The 19,619-nt window shown below is 38.1% G+C and overlaps 2 non-coding genes and 2 pseudogenes across 2 annotated transcripts; 3 read left to right on the top strand and 1 right to left on the bottom strand.

Moving 5' to 3' along the window:
* The first annotated feature begins 5,716 nt into the window (after positions 1-5,716).
* On the top strand, positions 5,717-5,923 carry LOC147854423 (U2 spliceosomal RNA). The gene has a single exon (XR_015531114.1). It is a non-coding gene; the product is annotated as a U2 spliceosomal RNA (small nuclear RNA).
* Positions 5,924-6,852: 929 nt separating this feature from the next.
* LOC147854422 (U1 spliceosomal RNA) lies at positions 6,853-7,017 on the bottom strand. Its single transcript, XR_015531107.1, has one exon. It is a non-coding gene; the product is annotated as a U1 spliceosomal RNA (small nuclear RNA).
* Positions 7,018-16,962: 9,945 nt separating this feature from the next.
* LOC147854421 (U4 spliceosomal RNA) lies at positions 16,963-17,099 on the top strand (annotated as a pseudogene).
* A 1,307-nt stretch (positions 17,100-18,406) lies between these two features.
* LOC147854420 (U2 spliceosomal RNA) lies at positions 18,407-18,501 on the top strand (annotated as a pseudogene).
* Positions 18,502-19,619: the final 1,118 nt, after the last annotated feature.

Here is a 19,619-nt window from a genome sequence, read left to right as displayed (position 1 = left end):
ATCAGGAGGGGTGCTTCATTGAAGATGGCAATCGGCTAATTGCGCACAGATGCAAACAAGGGAGGATGTTCATCCTTGATACAAATGATGTCGACATTGCCGTGTACACCAAAGGACAAAAAGTCGATTTGGACATCGATTGTGGCATAATCAGCTTGGCCACATCAACTTCTTGAGGCTTCAAGACATGCAATTGAAGCAACTTGTTTTCAGCTTGCCGAATTTAGTGGCCGAAAAGACCAAAATTGTGAGGCATGTCAACTCGAAAAGCAACATCAGCTTCCATTCCCCAATGAATGAAATCAGAGCAACAACAAGCTCAATTTGATCTATTCAGACGTATGGGACCCTGCACAAAATGTGAGCCTAGGTGGTAGCCAATATTTTGTCTCCTTCATCAACAACTTCTCAAGGCACACATGGATTTTGGCCGTAGAGAAGAGGAGCGAAGTCTTCCCTTGTTTCTTGAAGTTGAAGAACTTGATTGAAAGGGAAACCGACAAGAAGATCAAGTGTCTGCCATTCGATGGTGGGAAGGAGTACTTTTTCAGCCAATTCACCAAATATCTGGAGAAGGAAGGGATCCAGAGAGAATTCTCATGCAGATGCACGCCACAACAAAATGGCGTAGCAAAAAGGAAGATTCAGATGATAGTTGAAGTTGCGCAGGAAATGTTGGAGGAAAAGCATAGGTCGAAAAACCATTGGGCTGAAGTGGTCAACACATCTATGTATTTCTTGAATCAGACATCGGTAGGTGGAGCACAAGTATCTCCACATGAGGCATATTTCGAGTGTAAGCTAAATATGGCACACATACAGGTCTTCGACAACATAACATATGTACATGTGCCAAAAGAGAAAAGGAAGAAGCTTGACTCAAAAGCTAAAAAGTGCATACTAATCGGCTACTCACATGAATAGAAGGGGTATAAGTGCTACAACCCCTGAACCCAAGAGGTACGTGTGAGTCGAAACATTGTCTCTGACGAAGATGCCCTATGGTATTCACCTCTTGTGAGCTCAATGTCAAACTCTGATGATGAGGACAACAATGCCAACTTGTTCAAGGAAGACATCGGAACTCAAGAAGAGTGTCTGATCTCATTTTGGCTAAGTGGGCCGCAAGAGGAGCCGAGCCAAAACAAACAACCGACAAGTGAGAACAAGTTGGTTGTGATGTCACCTAAGAGGAGATTAACGTGCCATGACAAAGGGAAATAGAAGATGCCCGAATACGGCAATAACCCCTTTTAAAATAGGAAGAGATGGGAAGTGAAGGATGCCTTGGACGACTACACTATTTGAACGATCTATACAACCCCCACCTAACCAACTATGGTTCAGAAACACCCAATCGCACATCTGGGAGATTCTTGTTCCCTATCTTCCCCCTCAGTCGACTCTTTGTGTGTTCGATTGTCGGATCTCGGCTTGAACAGTCGGCTACCCCTTGTCTTCGATTGACAGCTCTTACTTAGCCAAACTATCGGCTCCTCCCATAGGAGGGACATATACCTAACAACCAAGAATCCTAAAAATCGTAATTTTGTTGCTACCCATTTACACTTCTTAAACTGTAGTTGTAGGTTATATTGTTGTATGCGTAGGAGGACTTCTTTTAGGACTTGAATATGTTGCGAACACTCAACAGTGTGCATCAGTATATCATCGAGATAGACCAATATGACCCCTTTATGGATTAGGTCCTGAAAAATGGTGTTCGCCATTCTTTGGAATGTGTTGCCTGCATCTAATAATTCGAAGGGCATCCTCTTGGATTGGTATAAGCCGTGTTGTGTTCTAAATGTTGTCTTGTGTTTATCTTTAGGTCGTAGTGGTATTTGCCAGTGCCCTGAATTCTAGTTGTCATTCGCATCGGAGGAGAGTATGTTGTGGGTATGGCATGCTGCAACATTTTGTATGTCAATATCCATCGGGCATGTTGTGGGTTCGACTTGATGCTTCTGATGGTTGTGTTGTGAACACGTTCGCATTCAGAAGTGGAAGGATCGTGCATTCCATTATTAGATTTCTTTTATAATCTTGCGATTTTAGGCAATTTCAAAAAGTTGATACACTAGTATCACATGTCGTAAATAACATATAAATTCTGCAGATTTTTTGAGATTTAACAAGTGTCAAAATGATCACTTCTAAAATTCAATAGTTTTTCGATAAATGTTTAAACGTTGAAGGTCTACTGATATGAAATGTAGTTAACTTAAGGAAAATCACAATGGTTAACTCAAATCACAAGTTAAGGTTAATGGTTTCACCATCTTGAAGAGATGTAGGTTCCGAAAGTGTCATCAACATCTATAAATTTCGTGCTCATCAACATCCATAAATTCAAAACTCCAAAAATGTAGACAATGTTCATGAACTGTCAAACCTAGATGTAAACATTAATATATCATTGGAACATATCACATAGTTATTAGGGTATCCACATTGCACTCCTCTTCTTCCTTTTGAGAACGCTCCTCCCAAAATTGTGCAGTAGTATCTACTCCACATAGGCTGGCAATGGTAGGGTCCTCTACTAGCTCGTCGTCAAAATCAATAAGCTCTTTAAGTTCACCAGCTAATGGAGCAATTGGTTCATGTGATGCATGGTGAAAACGTTATGGCTTTAATCCTCATGTGAATGAAACGCACTTGTTCATCCAACTTTTGTCTGTGTAAAGTCATACACAATTATTACCATCCAATTATTTTAAAAACAAAGATTTCAATACAATTCGATACTCAGGTTCAAAGTCTTTTCATCACAAATTGATTCTTAGTATTGAATTTAGGTTTAAATTTTTTATTTATTTTATTTTTGTTTTTTGAGACAAAAAAAAAATTAACCTAAATTCGATACTAAGTATCAAATTTGATGAAAATAGGGTGTTTTCATTATAATTTGATACTTAGTCCAGCCTGAGGAAACCTTTGCACTCGGTGTCTTAATGATTCCTACCCTACTAACCGCTAGATGAATGTACATTTCTGTCGGCGGATTCATTACCGATTCCATTAAATTCAAGTAGCTTTATATTTTCTATCCATCTATTGGGATGGATTATTTTTTTGTGCATAGACAGACAAGAAGGGGATGTAGAAAAAAGTGGTCTCGAGTTCAGGTTTAAAGTATTTATTTATTTATTTTCGTAAGTATCGAATTGTGATGAAAACAACATGTTTTCATCACAATTCAATACTTAGTATCAAGTTGAGGTTTTGTTTTGCTTTTTTCAAAAAAAAAAAACTCAACTCGATACCAAGTATCGAGTTGTGATGGTGTTTTTTTTTCAAAAAAAAAAACCTCAACTCGATGCTTAGTTTCGAATTGTGATGAAAACATCCCGTTTGCATCACAATTCAATACTTAGTATCGAATTTAGGTTTAGAGTTTCTTTTTGCAAAAAAAACTATAATTAAAGAAAGTAAAAACTTTGAACGTGAATTCAATACTAAGAATCGAATTGTGATGAAAACACATTGAACCTGAGTATTGAATTGTATTGCAATCTGAATTCGTTACATTGTATTGAATTGTACTAAAATCTCAGTTTTTAAAATAATTGTGTTGATGGTAATCATTGTGTATGAATTTACACTAACAAAAGTTGGACGTTTAAGGATGTCAACAATAGAAATAATAAAAGAGAAATTACCAAGTCTAGAAGGTGGATCGGAGGATTAAAGGCGAAGAAGATTTAGTGCACATAATTTGGAGACACCATTTGGTTTTAGATGATGACAATGCTTTGATTGGTACATTTGAAAATGAGGAGGAAGAGTCACAATTATATATTAGCTATAATAGTGATTCTCATGAAAGGAATGATCACACTGATGCAAATAAGTCCTGAATGTATATTTTGTGCAACGATATGTAACAGATTTAGACATCATTTTATTCAATGATATACAAAAGCTAATTATTTTGAAATCTTTCGCTTTTGATTTCTTTAAGATCTAAAAAATTATTAGTTGTCATTTTTCCTTAAAAATACACAAAGTTACTTTTCGTATTTGGCAAAATTTCAACATTTTCCAATTTTACCAAATGGGGTAATTTTCAACTTTTTCATCAAGTTTTTGAGAACATTTGATACTGGTATCAAGGTGTTTTGTGAAATGGCCAAAAATGCCCCAAAATCAAATGGAATATTCCTTATCCTTCCATTTGTGCGTGATCCTTCCACTTGTGAACACGAACAAGTTTGTGGCGTTGTAGGTGCTTGTGGCAATTCCATGTAGTCAGGTGCTTTTATACGTTGAGCGATCTATACAGCCATTTGGAATGTGGTCGGCCCCTGATCTTTTACTCTCCTGTAGATGTCGTGTCTCAGCCTTGGTAGCAAGAAATACAACTTCATAGTCTCTTTCATGTTTGGATCTACTCTTAGTAATAGTTGTTTTAATTTGACTGCAAAATGTGCTATTGGTTCATGTGTTTTTTGATGCATGTTACCTAATTGTTGTAGGGTTGTTTGCATTATGTCGTTATTGGCGAAGTGTTGGACCAGTTGTTCGCGTAGGTATGACCAATCTTGTTTTACTTCTTCTGGTTGTTGAATAAACCAGGTTGTTATGACATTTTCCATTTTCCATTTTCCATTTTCCAATATTGTGTGCAGTTCGAGGGCTTTTCTATCATCACTCCATTGATAATAGCCGACAACATTATCAAAGTGATCTAACCAAGCCAATACATCTTCTGTTGGTAGACCAGAAAATGACCGTGGCATGATTCACGAGTCCGTCTGTTTCTCTGTGTTGTTACTTGTTTGTTGTGATTGATTAGTTAACCAATTCATTATTGTTTGATTTGTGTGGTTTACCTACATTATCATTGCTGACATAACTTGAAGCATTTGCTCGGTTGCATTGCTTGGAGAGCTCTATTCCACGAATTCTAGTTGCATACTCATCGTGTTGTTGAAATATGATGTTTGCATCTTTGTGTAGTTGATGTGCACTTGTCATGCTTGGATTCACGTCTCCTTGGTTGGTTACTTATGGGAACAACGATTGTCTCTGTGTGATGATCGGTTGGTGTGCGACTGCGGTTGATCTCAAAATGCCCGTTGTTTCCACCAATGCCCGTCTAGATGAATTCAATTATAATTCAATTTCACTTTTCGTTCCCGATACAATGCTAGAAAGGAGTTTCATCGTGCCTATGAGAACTTGCGTCACAATTCGATGGAGCTTATTTTTAATTTGAACCTTAGTGGGAGCATTTAAGGAAACTATGTGATCCATGCTTATATGAATTGATAGAGGAAATTATTCTTTAAAGTAAACCCAATGAGATGATCATTAGTTACAAATATAGATAATGAGTGTGTTAGTGTTATCCCCCCAACTTAAGGTACAACGCTGATATTAACAAACATGATTGCGTTTGGAACATATTCCTCGATTTGCTTTCAAATGATACTACTAATTTCATATGCTCGAATGTTTATTACCATCTTTTATCCACCAAAATATATTATTGAAGGAAGGGAAGAAAATATGGAAATCTATTACATACATAACAAGTTATGGTAAGAAAAGCTCTACTTCTTCAAGAAAGTTTTGATGGTGGAGTCTAGGCATATCATGCAAAGAGTCAACCGACTGCATATATATCCATATAGATAGATATATCCCACATAGGGAGGCACGTTTGGGTGCGACCTATAAATACGAAACTAATTGCAACGTTCAAATCATACCTTTCTCGGCCTTTTGGCTAAGATCAAGTGTAGTATCTGTTCTTATCAGTTTAATATCTGATACGTGGCCTATAAGGCCACATGATATTAACCTAATTTCTTTCATGGGGGCAGCTCCTGCCCGAGACAGCTTGCTGTCTTTGGGAGCTGCGTGCGTCGCCTCAGTCTTGCACTGCCTCTGAGGTAATACAGGCGCACCCCCCCTCTTTCAAATTCAAATTTCCAAAATGATTATGTATCGTAAGTTATGCTGCGCCCTTTTCAATTTAAGTGGAAAATGTGACTGATGGTTTATAGCACCAGGAAAATGCGCTTTTCAAACGACAAACCGTTGCAAGGATGTGCACATGGAACCAGGATATACGCTTGGGCCACCAGATTTATACATCTGCCCGAATTGGCCCATGCCTCTTCGATTTCATTCCATTCCTGCTCGTGCCTCACAGGAGTTACAAAACGGAGTTTTTGCTATTATTGATCGTTCTTATTATTATATACCATAGAGGGAGGCTCCGTCTTTTCTTGGACATTATTGGACGCCTTAAGACAGATTTGGACCACATTCGGAATTAAGGAGAAGACGCCATGCATCAGAGGAAAGTAGACTAGTGACTCATATATGGGGGAATCAGATGGGATGGACACAAACGTCGTTAATGCATATTACATACATGGAAGTGCACATGGAAATATGGATGTTGAGAGGGGAGAGACCCCTACAGACAAAAATATTACATCTGACAACCTTGACTCATGCCTCTCCTATTTCCTACCACTTCCTGCTCGTGGCTCACTCGGCAAAAGTGAGAACTAGACTTGAAATCACACATTTGATATAATAACAAACCACCATAAGAACAGTGATTTAGTGAAATCATGGCTTATAGGTTTTAATAATATATTTGTACATGGCTAACAAACCTAATTGACCACATATATTAAACAGTAAATGCGTGCAGAGGATACGAGGCGGATTACATGATGACAGCATGCATCAGACCCTACTGCTATGAAAATTGGTTTGCTTCCAGAAATCACAGTAGAGGAATCGAGATATACTATAATTGAGCAACTCTACTTAAAAATTAATAGTGCCTGTCAGATTTATGTTTTACATTGAATTAAATTGAGAAAGGGGGCCGCGCGAACGCGAGCCCCCGCTGCCACAAATTATGACGTGCACTCTGCCACATTGGGGAGATGCTAGAGCAAACAGCCCCTCCGATAGTGCAATGGAGGCGCCGGCTCTAAGCCATCGGCCTTGCTGATCACCGATAGACCCCGCCCAGGTAAGTATGTTCTACCTTCCCTAAGCGCCTTCATTTTATAGACAACTCACTTTGTTGCCTTTGTATGTGGGACAATTCTAATCTAATCTTTCACAATGCTGTTCATTGTATTTATTCTCACTATGACGATACGCACACTCCTTCCTGAATCCTTACTAACTAACCATCCCATTCCCCCTCCTATACATATGTATATGTTATGTACACAATCAATCTAGGGTGAACCCCACTATTATTTGAGGGTGGGTGAGTGTGTGTGCCTCTAACCTCGCCCCGTACTTACTTCGCCCCTTCACGTCTCACATCTTGGACCTTGGTTCCTATCTATATATGTACATAGAGATATCACACCTCATACACACCCAATTCAACTCGATTTTCATTTATATACATATGTTACGTACAATGTTTGGAGACCAAGGTTGTGACATACAAACCAAGCACTAATGACGAGGGTTACAAAAGTTGTTGAGTATCGTAGGAAGGAACCACCAATATATTTATTATGCACATACAACCAAACACCCTTGCACTCCATCACCACCATTTGCGAGATGTGATCCCCCCCCCCCCCCCCATCCACTTATAAACGAACACGGTTGAGAAGGCATTTGTTGTGCAAGAGTTGCCAACATATTGCGAGCTTTGGAGGAAAGGGATGAAGAAGTGAAACAGATGAGCATGCCAAACTGAAAAACTCTAGGTTCGTAAAACCGCTTGAAATGTAGTGATGTCGTGGACTTCAACCAAATGTCTCCTTTGTCAAATCTTCAATCAATAAATACAGTATTGAAACACATTTACGAAAGGTTAATGCTATTCTCGAAGCCCCAACGCCAACAAATGTTGAGTAGGCTTGCAAGGCAAATCCTACTACTCTATCAAAGACCTCATTGACATGGACGTTGGTTCAGTAAAAAGCATATCCAAGACTAATGCTCGTGTTCTTGAAAGCATTAAAGGATTGACCACTATACTAGAATAAAGGGTTCCATGTTTTTGCGAGACACATCCAATATGGTAGTGAAAATCATACTAGTGTAGCCCTATGATCTGATGTGGTATTGGCCAACATAGTACCAAAAAATGTTGTCGAAATTACTAGTCAATAACAGTTTAGTTTGTGAACCAAACCAAACCAAACCACGAAACCATGGCTAAACAGTTAAAACGATTTGGTTCAAGTTCAAGTTTTTGTAATAAGTTCGGATTGGGGGGTCAACACTTCAATTTGAGCCTTTATCAACTTAATGGTTTCTAGTATAAATAGTTTGACAATTTAGGGTCGACACTTGATTATTTTATTAAATATTTTCTTGAATATTGCCTTGACCAACCTTTGCATTTTTAGGCCTAATTTTCACATTTTAGGAAAAATATTTAAAATTTTGAAATGTTAAAAGTTTAGAATTTTAACCTAACTTGAAGATCGAAACCAACCGTCGCTCTTCCGAGCATAGAGGCGGAATATAGGAGCGCAGCAATGGCCGCATGTGAAGTTGTATGGCTCAAAACGGTAGTCAAGGATCTGGGTGTACCCATCAAGGATCCGACTTCCCTTTACTGCGACAACATGAGCAGTATCTATCTAGCTCGGAACCAGGTGTTCCACGCGCGGACAAAGCACATCGAAGTGCACTATCACTTCATCCGAGAGCGCGTTCTAGCTGACGATGTCAACCTACAACACATTAGCACCAATCTTCAAACGACCGGCATCTTCACTAAAGCCTTAGGAGTTGACAAGCTATGGAAATTCATGACCGATCTCGGATTGTCGATCCCTGACCTACCAAGCTTGAGGGGGAGTACTGAAGACGCTACACAATAACGCGTGGATTCCGCAAACCGCGCACACTACGCAATAACGCGTGGATTACGCAACCGCGCAACGAAGCCGCGAAGAGCTGATCTACCGCGCAAAGCCGCAAAGAAAGAACGCAAGCCGAAGCACAGACTTCGTAACTACGCACAACGCAAGCTGGAGCACGGATTCTGCAACTCCGCATAAATGCGAGTCGACGCGGGTTTCGGATACCGTCTGAAACCGACCCGACTTGAGCTTGAGGGGGCGTGTTGAGAATCAAGCTCAACTTGGTCTAGTGTGTGAACTCACCTTGAGAGTGAATAGACACTCCAGCGGTCAAGAGTCACCATTATGTCACCTCTTTGTATTCTAGCATTTAGTATGAGTCATAGAATCATATTCTATGACACATAACTTATGAGCTTTCACATTCCCCATGCTCCATGAGTCTTGTAGTTAATGAAGAGAGAGGGTGACTATATAAAGCACCCTCCTCCCACCTTGTAATGTGTTGAGTCTTTCTCCTTTGTTAATATACTTTTACCTTGCGTATTCTCTATGTCTCACTCCTTGTCTCTCTCAGTCACACACTCTCTCTCTCACTCTCTCATACACACACACACACAGTCCATACCTATTCCGCTGCACAGAATCCATCTCTTGATTCTTTACACCTTTCTTCTTCTTCGGGGAGAAGGAAGTCATCCTGCCCGAGTTGGAGTTTCCCTCTTGATTCTTCGATGAAGGTATGGCCTATCCCTTTTGGGTCTCTAAGACTTCGATCCTTGGTAACTTCTTTCATCCTTTGCCAACTATCCTCGGGTAACAAAATAGCTACTGGCTTGACCTTCTTATCTACTGGTTTATATTTTGTGTTTACTTTGACCAACTCCTCCATGACCCTTTGTCAGCATTCGTTGATGGCAGTAATATGTTGATGGAGTTGACTTGAATCGTATGTTGTTCATGAAGGCTCAAGTCCACGATACTCTCTATTTCTCCGATTGTATCGTTAAATGAGGCTTCCTCCATGACCCATGATATGTTGTCTTCTTCTTCTAATATTCCTTGTTGTTTTAGCCAATGTTCAAAGTTTTGAACTTGGCACTTCTCTCTCTCTCTCATTGAGTGTAGTCATCCCACATGCACCATTAGGTGCTAAATATAGTTTTCCTTCTTGCTTCTTTCTTCTTTTCGGGGACTTACTTTTTCTCGGACTACCTTTGCCCCATTCTTCAATAGTCCGTGTTAAACATCTGAGGCCTCATCTCTGAGGCTATCTCGGAAGTTTGTAAGTAATGGATGTTCTCATTTCCTTAACAAAGTCATGGTTATTATTTTCAATGAGCATCGAAAGAGATCCTCTAACTAACTACATGAGATGGAAAGGATGAGCAGAGAGCTCTAACAAGATTCTTTTTAGCTCCCTTATCAAAAAGTTTTCCTATCAAGAAGATCGTATTAGAGCCAATAGAGACAATTGGAACGGGTTTATTTTGGACTTCCTATTAGGTAGCCAAGACAACCCACCGTTTTTAGTGTATGAGCAAGAAACAATTGTGCCAATGGAGTTTTTAGTACCTAGACTACATATCAATGAAGGGGCTTTAAAAAAGAAAGGGCCTAAACCCTAAAGCTTGTGCATTCCCATCGCTGACCATTCTTTCGCATAATCCATGAGCATGGATAACCAACCTAACCTAACCTAAACCGAAGTAGGCAATGGAAAATATCAAAAATCAGTGGCATTATTACAAACATAGCAAAATGAGTGCATGTCCCCTAGGACCCATGGTAGCATTTTTGGAAGGTATAGGAGCCAACCATACATTAGGGTTTGGAAGACATGTCCTAATGTATCCAAACCACTTCCTGAAATTCAACTTGATGAGTAGAATTGCCCTTCACACATGTCAAGCCATGACCCACAAAATAACCTGTATTAATATAATAAGCCAGATTATGAACATTCCAATTTTTATAAGAGAATGTCATGATTAGACATAACAAACCCTAAAGGAATTCTCAGAGTGAAAACCTAAACAAACCAGATTGGATTCGATTTACATAAGAATTTGGATTTGGGAGCAAGTAGCAGGAAAGAGATAGAAGATGCTAAGGATCTGTATTGCTAACAAGTTAATACGACCTGCAACATTGGGTTAATTAAAGAGCCAGTTCATAGATCAGCAGTCATTAATACGCTTGGAAAGAATTAAACACGGAGAATCTGGATTAAAATCTTGTTTGGGACATTTACCTGATGTACTTACTATTTATTGGCAGGGGCGCTATGCTGCTGATAAAGAACACAGAAAGCAGTGACTTTCTAACTGGGAGTATGTAACACAGCTTGATTTGTCCTTGAGAGCTTTTTCTTTGTTCTGTTTCTCTTCTTGGTAGTAAGTAATCAATGGAGTCTACTCGAGGTCCAGACAGACCTAACCTTCTTCTTCTTCTCCTTATAGACTGCCTATGCATCATCACATTCCTTCTCAAATCCCGTCATCTCTTCGCAGAGCTTCAAAGGTCTGAGATAGTGCAGAAAGCATGAGAAGCTTCTGAAGGAACATTGAAAGATTCTAGCTTTTTACTGACAGGGTACTAATTCATAGTTAATGGTTTGTTAGGAAAAATGCAGGATTTGTTAGTGTTTCCCGTATACAAAACCCAGTTACACTTACTGACAATCTGGTATTATTCAAAATCACCAGTTTCATTCCATCAATTCTCCCATTTCTTTCCTTTCCTTTCCATTCCATTCTTCTTATATATCTCATTTCTTTCCTTTTACTTCCCTTTCATTTTTTTGATAGCTGATCCAGATTGAAGGTCTTTGCATACATGTTTACCTATACATTCCCCACCTTGTGGAAATTAGCATTCTTCTCACTCCAATCCATTCTATTAATCCATCTCGTTCCATTCCCTTCCATTTTTAGAGTAATACAGAGTAATACATACATTACTTTAGTGACCCTCATTTTTCACCATACTTTACTTCTTGTTTGGTGCTCTACATGTGAACATATATATGTATCAAGGGAATGTATGGGTCGAATGGAAATGCAGAAACATTCAACTAAATCTTTACTAATTTCAATTATATAGAATGATCCACTCTTTCAATTATATACCATTTTGAATCCTATAGAGAAGATACATTAGACAATGTATACTACCATGGAAGCAATGAGCATGCATATAGTTGATTTGGCCAACAATTTATCAATGTTGAGCCCATTAATTCATCGTTATTTGGTTTCTTAATATTTGCCAATTCATACCCTAAATCTGTAAGCGTAATTAAGTAGATGGATGCAATCACACAAATATAAAACCCCCAACTTTATATGAGGCTCAAAATTATGAGATTTGGAATACCGTTAAGAGGAAATTAAAAATGACGAATGGACCCAGATCACGTTCTCGCAAACACTAGAAATGGTGGAGGCCTCGAGAACAAGAACTGGGCACTTCTCTACATATGGGCTAAGGATCTGTCGTCGTAAGGGGATGAGTATGTTGCTTGGGCTATTTTGGTTAGTAAAGTGTATGAAGTACCGAGATGTTATGGAAGGCATCAAGGTTTGTGATGAATCAAATGATACACTTACATTCTGTTTTGACAAAAAGATGCAACAATTTGCCCAATGTGTGGACAAATTATTCAGATTTAATGCAAATTCAATCCTTTTTTATGAAACAATTATGGTTCCAAAAAGAGTTATTGGTAGGTTGTTTCGTTGACATTGTTGTGTTTTTTATCATATCGGGCACGCTCGTAATGACATTTTTTGGGTATACATAACATGAAACAATCTCTCTGAAACTAAGGACTGAGCTTCGATTTTGAAAGACTGAATAGGCTTGACATTATTAGTTTGGAAGCTTCAAGTTAGAGTAGATATGGCAAAAATCTACACCAGAATAAGAAGAAGAGTTAAGTATGATGAACCTATGAGAGAGAGAGAGAGAGAGAGAGAGAGAGAGAGAGAGATGGTTAGATCTTCCAGGATTTGATAGGAAAAAGGTGCAACAAATTTTTGAGCTAAACTTCATTTTACTCCCTTTCATTGGGCATCTGTTATTTATTCTTTGATTTAAGACATCAGGCTAAGGACGCAAACAGTGTCGTTAGATTTAACTGGAAAGTAATGCAGGACACCAGATCCTCTTGTGCAATAAAGATATGGATACCAGAAACCCTAGCAAACAAACAAGATGTTATGTGCAAATCACAATATGATTCTGTTAGACTATGTAAATGCACATGACAGTCATTCTCTTTGCTGGCACATGCAGTGATGAATTAGCCATCATAGATCACTTCTGTAATCAAGCAAAAGCTATAAACTATGGCCCCTTAAGCAAAAGAGATTTGGTAGCTATAATAAGGCCCTGTTTAGTTGGATAAGAATCATTGCAACATCGAGAGATGAAATGAAGAAGAAACAGGCAACAAGGGAATGGTTTAATGGAAAGAAATAAGGAGAGTCACCATAATAATGTGGCAACATTAATGGCAAGTACACCGACTTGGTTACCCCAAAATCCAAATCAAAAAATTTACATTGTTTCATGACAAAATTACATTGAACCAAATTGAAATTATGTTCCAAATATTCAGAAACAACAATATTCATCAACAAAAATCAGATTTCTAGGTCTTTCTTTATTTCATACAAAAGTTATGTAAACGCATTTCCCAGCTGTTTGAAAAGAAACGCAAGTTTGTTCAATTTACAATGTTGGGAAACTACTGCTACATTTTGAAATTTATGTTACAATTATATATTGATAAAACCTGCTTTACGGTATGTAAGAACCTTTGCAACTAGCGATATAATCTGGGAGCAATTAGAGTGGTTGTGGGGATCTGTTTATATAATCATCGAGTGATTACTAGAGTGATTGTGGGGACTGTGCTTTCAACGCTACCAAATGTCTATAGTAATGTGCGTGTATGTGGCATTGGCCTGCCTCCTATATATTGAGATGCCAACCTAACCCAAGGCAGATAGACAGTAAATTTCAGGATCAGTACACACATAACAATCATCGAAATGCACAGATCTACCTGTGCGACTTGATATGTTTCTTTTGTTTGAGGTATGTAGAAACGCACCGATCTACCTGAGCGAATTGAGATACATACACAACAATGGAAACGAGATCATATGCCGCAATAAATCAGACACTTGTTCACACCAGGGGCAGATATAGATAAAATCAGCTAGAATATAACAGAAATCAGTATCCATATCATTTTCTTGGCAAAAACAGCAGCAGAAATCGATTATCTAGCATCAGCAGGAAACAATCAATCAAGACCCCCCTTTGCCAATGTATGCAATAAATGTTTCACTTCATGCCTTGTCCCTCCTAATTTCTAATTCCATCTTAGCACTTAGAAAGCATTGGTGACTAGAATAAGAAAAACACACAAAGGTAAGCCTTCGAATGTCATTGGGCTTGACAAGCTATTGATTGTCCAACGAGTATATGACATTTGCTTCAAAATTTACATGAAAGGGCTGATTTCTAATTGCAATGAAATAAGCATATAAACCTAACTGAGTTGTTTCAAGCGGTCAAGTTTCCTCAAGAGGCAGGTTCACCTTGAGGTCTCTGAAGGTCCAACCGTGCATTTCACATGGTTCTTAAATTAGCATGCCTACGTTGTTGGTTTCACAACTACCCTTTCAAAATACATAATAGCGTCATAATGCCAAGGTGTTGAAAAAATATTCCAAAATGTGGGATAATGATGATTGTTTTTCCCACTTGCATCTTTTTATGCGTATATGGCAAAGGAGATTACATGCATGGGCACATGAGAATAAGTACATGATCACCTGAATAGACCGTGCAATCCTGAGATGGTTTCAATCTATAACACCAACTATAAATTCAAAACCAATTCTAGCTAGCTAAATTGGCAACATCCAACTTGCAAAACATATAGAAACATATTGGCTTGGCCAAAATGCCAAAGCTGCAATGGGTTCCCAAGTCCCCGAAAAACACTCTCAAGTGGCGTGTTTGGAAGTAGCTAACTAAGGCCCAAGGGTGGGCAAAGGGTGCATTCGTGATAGAAGGCCAAAACACTATATTGCAAGGCCAAGTGTGCAAGGGGTGAGGGTGAACATGTGTATTAAAAAGTGAGTGAAAATGTGAAGATAGCTAAAGTTGTCCAAGACATACAAGTTGGCACCTCATTATCTGCCACTATAATTGGAGATCCAAACACTCTCCCTCCATTACTCCCATATACTCTTGTGAATTGTTCAAATAGTGTCAAGTGCTAATTAGTCAAACTTTAAATCGTCCCCTTTTATATGTGGTGTGTGACTTCCCTTCTTAATCAAGGTGGGTTTAACACTACTATGTGTAATCTTGTGACTTCATATATGTGTGTGCTTAATATTTAAGCTTGCTTAAAGTCGAGGTTAACTTCTTCATAAGGTTTGTCTTACTGAAGTGAGGGTGAGGGTGAGGGAGGTTAGGGTTTGTAAGGCTAGCTGCTCGAGAGTGATTAACAACCACTCTTACACGGTTCACTATTTTTAGGGTATATGCCGGACAGAACCCCTTGGTATCGGTGTGGAGGCAAACTTTGTCGATACATAGAAGTGCAATCAGTGTAACACACCTAGTGATGATAGAGTGACACTTTGCACCTCTTTATACAAATCATGCTACCTACAAGCCTATGTAAAAGTCGCATTGTGAGTACTCTTTTAACATTAGATCAAGGTTCTCATGTCCCGTATCACATTGTTTGTGATACACCACTATCAATAGTTGCATGTAGTGAGTTTTTATGGTACTTTTTACTTTGTTGGGTTTAAGTAATTAGAGGAGGATGTACTCATTTAATGTAACACTGAGTTTATATAGAGTGGGACATTATTGTAATCTATTATATTTATTGATAATGATTCGTATTTGCACTTCGTCTCGTGGTTATCTATCCCTTCTAAAAGGTTTTTCACATTTTAAATTGTGCTGTATTGAGCAATCCTTATGTTGTGGTTTTTGTTTCTATAAAAAATAACTTGTATTAAATCACCTTTGCCTCTTAATAAAGTAGTAGAATGCTTTTGACATTCCTTACATGGCCACAAGTCCAATTATGTTTTGGTTAGGGTTTAGATTCATTTATTTTGTTTGATTTTGGGTGTAATGATATTTGTATGTGACTGCGCTACTTCCTATTGCATGTTGGTCTTTACAAATCTCAAGTAGGCTTTGTTGATTACTCGAAAGAAGAAAAAGAGAAGACATAAGAAGCTCTCAAGGAGAAACAAGTCTTACCATGTGTCAAATGTCATGTTCGAAAGTAGTTGTTGTCAATAGTGAATTTCAAGTAAACATCTTAGTAAGTAATTAACTCATTATTTGTGTTTAACTCATCCATTCTTCTATGAACTAGCATTTAATTTTGAATGAAAAAACCATACTATTACATATAACATACCTTGTATTAACTGATTCACCGTGTTCAATTCTTTCAAGCTTATTATTGTATACTCATCTTCATCCTTTTATTAGCCCAATGTTGTAGGTTAAATATACATCCTCGTAGTAACTCTTTAGCCATGTTTTTTGCCCATGGTTAACAGATGCTGTTGTGTTAATTCACAATCAATTGTGACTATTTCTCAAGTTATGGTAGTGAGTCAATACAAATGCTCTAAAGAATTCTCACCTCAGATCGTTCTCCTGACTCGCGTACTTGTCTAATCTTGAAGTTCTCCATGTTTTTGCTTTACGAAGCAATCTTAATTCTTCTATACTGGACTATTTTCAACTCGGATTGATGTCTTTGGCATGTTCAGCTGTAAAAATGGACATGACATGCATATATGGATGTAAATGGTTTGTGTGTGAGTGTGCGACATGAAGCATCATATGGGCATATGAGTGGGTCATTTGGGTTTTATTTTGGTGAGGCAGTCAATCCTATTCCTTGTTTTAGGTATTCTCTCTCTCTCTCTCTAGGTTTGTCGTGGGACATCTGAGTATGGAATGGTTAGGTCTGTGTCTGACTGAGTGTAGCAGGCAATATTTGGCAGTCCCACATAGAAAGGCCGGGGAAGGATATGGCTATAAATAGCGAGGGGCTTCTCTGTTTATCTTCATCTTTGCGCTTGGGGCAATGACGCAGTTAGTGAGGGCTTCCCGAGACGCGTCAATTGCTGGTTGAAAACTATTTCCAACCCCCCTCCCCGGCTCCTGCTAAAGGAGCCCCGGAGAATTTTTGCAAAGGCTCTTGCTCCTCTCCGGAGGAGTGGGCCTCTAAAAAACCCTAAAAATAAAAGAACAGCTCAAGCATTTGCAACTTCTCAAACCATTCATTCTAACAATTCGGTTGTTTGAGGCTTCGCAGTTCATAAAAAACTGTTATTGTTTCTGATATGGATAGCACTTTGGGTTTCACAATTGCAATGCATAACGGTTTAGTTTAAACCGTACTAAACCATGATAGTAGATACTGTGGCTTACCGGTTTAAATGGTTCGGTTTCAGTTTGAACCTTTATTGGCTTAACGGATTCTAAACGGCTTCTTGATTTACGGTTTAAATGGTACGGTTCTGTTTGAGCCTTTATTGGCTTAACGTATTTTAAACGGCTTATTGATTCAGGTTGACTCTTTGTTCAAATATTTTCTTCAACCACCTTTTTCAAAGGTTAATTATGCCATTTTAGGAAAGTTTGAATCTTGATTTGAAAATTTTGGAACTAAGTTGGAAAAACACACAAACTCTTAACAAATTAGATGATTAGAGACTTCACAAGCTTGTTGCAAATCATTAGGGCTTGATAGCAAATCTCGGAATGTGTCGTTTTTTGATACCATTCTTAACAAATTAGATATTTAAACAAGAGACCGAAGAAGGGTTCTAGGAGATGATAGTTAGAGATACAATGTGTGAAATAGGAAATGCCGTGTTGGATTTATGACCCATTCATTGCTTGACATGTCTGTCCATTGCGTGCTTTCTTTCTTTTGTCCATTGGTCGAAACACATCTGCAAGGAGTCCTTTGTGATCTTGTATATACTTCACACAAATTTTCTAGTCCTTTAAAGTTCCGTCTTTGTAACCTTTAGGATGTGGGTATAATAAAATAAGCACCAACCACGAGTTGTTTCACATGGTCAAGTTTCCTTAGTAGCGTGTGGGTCGAAGATTTCGAGAGGCACGTTCACCTTGAGGTCTATGAAGGTCCAACCTTGCATTTGACGTGGTTCGTAAATTAGTGTGCCTACGTTGTTGGTTTCACAATTACTCTTTGGAAATGAGACGCTACTTAATAATGTCACAAATACAATGTTAGAAAGGAGTTTCATCATACATATGAGAACTCGCATCGCAAATTGATGGAGCTTGTTCCATCATACATAAATTGATGGGCATTTATCAAAGAAGGGCGTTATGAGCTTCGTTTGTAGTCACCTAAAAAGCGTTTCATGGGAGATAAGACGGAGATTAAGGTGGTAGACACAAAGACATATATCCCACATGTGAAGAAATGTTTGGGTGTGTCCTATAAGAACCGAAGCAGGGCATCATAACAATTTATATCTTTATTGGCCTTTTGGCTAAAATCAAGTGTAGTATTTGTCTTCATCAATTTAATATTTGATATGTGGCTACATGATGTTAGTCAACATGTGAAGAGAGAGAGAAAGAAAGATGTATTAACGTCTTCTAAGGCCAAAATTTGCCCATGAGACAATTCGTTTACAACAAAGTGGGTATTTAACCAATCATCAAAACTAAAAATAAAATAAAATATGAGAGAGAGAAGATGGGAGGCTATTGGTGTTGAACTGAATTGATTTGATTAGTATATTATGCCTCTATTTATTTATAGGACCTTAGGAGTAATCCTAGAGTTTCTAGAAAGTTCTAGAGTATTCTAGAATATTCATGATTTTTTTAGATTATTCGGGAAAGTTCTAGAACCTAGTTGAAATAACAAAACAAAAATAATAGTCGATACTCGATAGATTGCAATATTTATCCTAACAGTAAGGCCTTGACCGATGTATCATAAGGTCAAGAGAGCTTCAAAGAAACACCATTGAGTATGGTAACCTGTGTATACATAGAATGGTGTAAGCATAGTAGAGGATTGTATAGAATTATTACATGCAAATTTTGCAAAATGTAATATATCAACCTAATCATCTTGTTCCAATGTTTGACTTGTACACTTTGTTTGACCATTAGTTTGTGGATGATAACATGAGGATAATTTGCATAAGACTTTGAGCATTGTGAAGAGATGCTTCCAAAATTTAGATATGAATTGTGGTTCACGATCATTAATGATGTTGTTTGGAAGACGGTGGTGACGAAATACTTCATGTATGACTAGATTAGTTGTTTCTTCACTTCACTAGTGATATCTTTAGTGCATGGTAAGAAATGTCTCATTTTAGTATACAGATCAATTAGTATTAAGATAGAATTGAACCCCTTAGAATTTAGAAGATTTGTAATATAATGTAAAAACATAGATTGCCATGGCTTGCTCAATTCTGGCTTACTCTGAATTGGTACCGTTGCAAAAAACCATAAGGATGATCTCAGGGCATCTTTGTTGTACAACATGTATCGCATGTGCAAAGTTCATAATATTCGACATATTTACGTAGATGAGGCAACCAAGATTTTTGTGTTAAGAAATCCAAGGAAAATGCCCAACGATATTTGTATCATGGCCATGTTGTAAGAGTTGGAGGTAGGATGATCCATTTGGAACACAAGGAATTCTTTTGAAGAAGA

Source organism: Azolla caroliniana, unplaced genomic scaffold (genome assembly GCF_043228905.1).
Source record: "Azolla caroliniana isolate FFs.n. ecotype wild unplaced genomic scaffold, voAzoCaro1.0.p SCAF_15, whole genome shotgun sequence".
NCBI lineage: Eukaryota > Viridiplantae > Streptophyta > Polypodiopsida > Salviniales > Salviniaceae > Azolla > Azolla caroliniana.
This window is presented reverse-complemented; position numbering and strand designations above follow the sequence as displayed.